A 3,732-nucleotide genomic window follows, 5' to 3' on the forward strand; every position below is an offset into this window, starting at 1 on the left:
GTTCCAATAAGGTGACAACCAATTTGGCTGTTTAGAGAAAGATTCCCGCCTCAATATATATGGGAATTTCAATTAAATTCAGATATTTCAACATAAGTCTACAGAAGTTCAGAGGTTCGTTATATATTTTGTCGAACACATATTCCCTTACCAGCTCCGAATAACTATTTATATATAATAGCAAAATAGAAAAGGCTTTGCAGAACAAAATGAAGTTCTGCGTCCCTAATACGATAAGATGAGACACATCTGCAAATCGATTCATTATTCGATTCTCTTTCAGTCTTGAAGACAAAAGTTCAACAGACTATTTTGGTAAATAAATATCTCAAGCCAAGTCATTCAACGCCGACTGAGTAAACAGAACATATTTGTCACAATCTTCATCAGATGGTTGAAAAATATATGTAGTGTCTTCTTCATCACTGGGAGCAGCTGGGCAGTGATCTGCTTCATCCATTTTTGAAAGTAAATATAGATAGTGATATTTCTATACTACGTGAAACTGATCGAATAGCTGAAGGGATACTTGGTTATTGCAAATACTTCTTGTTAATCTTATGGAAACCTTTTACATTGACAATGCAGAAATAGCAGATTATCTCCAAGGTATAGGCACACCAAACTGAAGCTTTTTAAATTATTTCCTTGAGACTATGCTCTGAAATGCTCAATACAGATTTTGCACACTTCGTGTGGAGATTAATACTTGTTTGCTCTCCAAGTGGTACATTGAATTATGCAAAATTTGGAGTTTTTTGGTTTTTTGTAGCCTTCTAGAAAACTTTTGAATAGTTTCCTTCACGACTCACTGAGATAGGCTATGCTATAATGGTATATATCAAATGTTGTTCAGACCCCCCTTGACAAAATCTATTACCTATTGTTCAAAAATAAGATATTTTAGGGGGAAAGCTTAATAATATTTATTTTTACACTCTTGAAAAGTTACAAAAATATTAAAAAAATTATTCAATAAAGCCACCTCCAATGTTGATTACTGCTTGGAGTCTTTTTGAAAATGATTGACAGGATTTACGAACTAAGGATTCAAGTAATGCGTCCAATTCCAGCTCAATGGTGGTTTTAAGAAATTTAATATTTGTATGTCGTATTGTTCTTACCTTCACTCTAGGTAACCCTAAATGAAACAATCGAGGGGATTAATATCTTGGCTTGTAGGAGGCCAAAATGTCTTATTAGACTCATAGTTTGTCTTTGGGTATGCACAAGGGCTCCATCATTCTGAAAAATAAGTTGTTGCTTTTTTATTTCTGGGATTTATCCCAAGGAAGTACAACAGGCTCCCAAACTCCCTTTATGTAGCTTTCTTGGTTCATCGGAACACTATTTTGAAGAAAAACTAAGGGAAGCTTTAAACCTTGAATCAAAATTCCGCCTCGTACCATCAACGTAGCTGCAAATTTAGACTCGAGGACTGCTCTTAGATCTGATGGAACCTCATTACCTGGACCACCTATGATTTGGTCATTTTGATGTTTAAACTTGGCATAAAAGTCAAAATTTTTCTCATCCGAGAAGATAATCTCCATGGAGGTAAAACTTTGAAGCAAAATTCGACTTCGTTATAGAACCCGTGTATATTTTATATCAACAAGTATAAAATTAATTTATTTAACAAAAAAAAAAAAGGGTGTACTGCAGTTTGTTCCAACCGTTGTTTTAGCGTAACGTCTCACCCTTTATAAACCCATAAGAAAAATTGCAGTAATTTTTTGAAAAAAGTAGCATTACTTTGAGATCTTAATCTGAAATATATTATTTAAAAGGCAATCTTATTTTTGGCAATGTGATACCTTGACAATTGTAGAGCACGTTGCAATAGTTTTATTTTCCTAAGTTGTATGCAATTTTTGTATTCTTTATCAATATATTACGTTTGTATTTCAGAATTATTATTATTATTATTTTTTAATCAGGTGGTTGATACATTTGAATATCATATGTACATCCTTTATTTTTGGAATTATCACCCTAAAAAAATAGTAAAACATCGAACTTATAAAGGTACGCTCTCTTGGATTTAAAAAATATAGAAGAAACAGTACTTTAAAATTTTAGGACAAAAAAGGACTGGGACGGAGTATTTATATCTCATAAACAGGTAAAATTCATGTGCTGAAATTTGACAAACTTGAATTACTTAAGAATTTGAGCCCGGGCGCCAAAAATCATTCAAATCTGAGAGGTCCAGTTCCACTTAATTAAAAATAACTTAAAGTGTAGTGACGTCATCAAGGAATGGACGAAATAAGTTTTAGGACTGAGCTGGACTGGACCGAGACTAAACTGGACTAAATAGTGGACTGAAACAACACTAGTAACAGCAAATGAATTATTGAAATCTGTAGACATATATATATATATATACATATGTACAAACCTCCATTAAAATAAATAGGTGCAAAAGAATAGTCAAAGTAATCGAAGTAAAAAAAAATTCATAATACACGCAGAAATAAAATAAAGACTTGTCAAAAATACTGAATGTTAGAGTTTGTTCATAATAGGACTATCCGTTTAAAACATGTAGGTAAAGTTTCACAACAGATAAAGTGCAGGAGATGTCATAGTCCAAGGAAGCGCGTTTCGCCTACCAAATATGATGACCCTCTTAATAGCTGAGTTAATAATCTTCTCCAATTTTCCAGAGTAGAATGTTAAGAAATCATCTTTCTTCAAGTGATAAAAAACAAAATGCTTCCTAATTGTTTGCCAAATGTATATTGGAAAGTATGTCTTGCATTCAAAAAGAAAATGATTGGTATTCTCGTCCTTGGTTCGATAAAGGCCAGCGGTTCTCTCCATAAAAAAAAAAATTCACCCTTACTTCCAAAGTACCGGAAAGTACTATATTATTTCGCCATTTCTCTGATAGAGATAGTAAGGAACTTCCCCGAACGCCCAAGCTGGGTGTTCGAAAATCACGTATAATGTACATGCCATGTTGTCAACGCAAATTTTCAATTATAAACTATGTATAACAAGATATATTTTCAGGAATGATTTCAACAATTGTGTACTATTTTTATAATACTAATATTAATGTATTTACGTACATCGCCCATACATTATTATCAAATCAATTATTAGTTCCTTACTCTTGATGATTGTAGGACCTACAAACTGAATGAAAGAAGAAAAGGGCAGAAAGGGTCTACTTATAATTATTACTATGTATAATGTCGATCAAATATATGTATGTATGTTTGGCAGTACATATTTATGGATCCAAATTACAAATATGTATGTAATGTATATGTTTATTGACACTTTTTATACTTAGAGTTGAGTAGTTTGTAATGAAAAAACTGCCTTTAAAAATTAAAGAGATTTACCTAGATTTTCCATGAGCCAGCGGCATCGATCTGTAACCGAACAATAATTCTTCCAACAATAACGTAGGCTTTTTTCTCAGAAGGTTTTTGATATTTCCAACAGCTCTTTCACCTTGTCCAATGGACTGAGAGTGATATGGTGGAGACAATGAGAGAGTCTCCCCCCCCCCATTCAGACAATTTTGACCTGAATGCCGCGTTTGTAAATTGTGGACTGTTGTTAGAGTGTATAACTCTAGGGAAAGCAAAACGTTTGAACCATTGTTTCAGCGTCGTTAATGTAGACGTGTCTTTCATATAGTCTGCATCTACCCAGTTGGATCCTGCATCCGTCATAACCCAAATGAACTGACCTTTAAATTGAGTGTAGTCG

The sequence above is a fragment of the Lepeophtheirus salmonis genome, chromosome 9 (assembly GCF_016086655.4).
Source record: "Lepeophtheirus salmonis chromosome 9, UVic_Lsal_1.4, whole genome shotgun sequence".
In the NCBI taxonomy this organism is placed as follows: domain Eukaryota; kingdom Metazoa; phylum Arthropoda; class Copepoda; order Siphonostomatoida; family Caligidae; genus Lepeophtheirus; species Lepeophtheirus salmonis.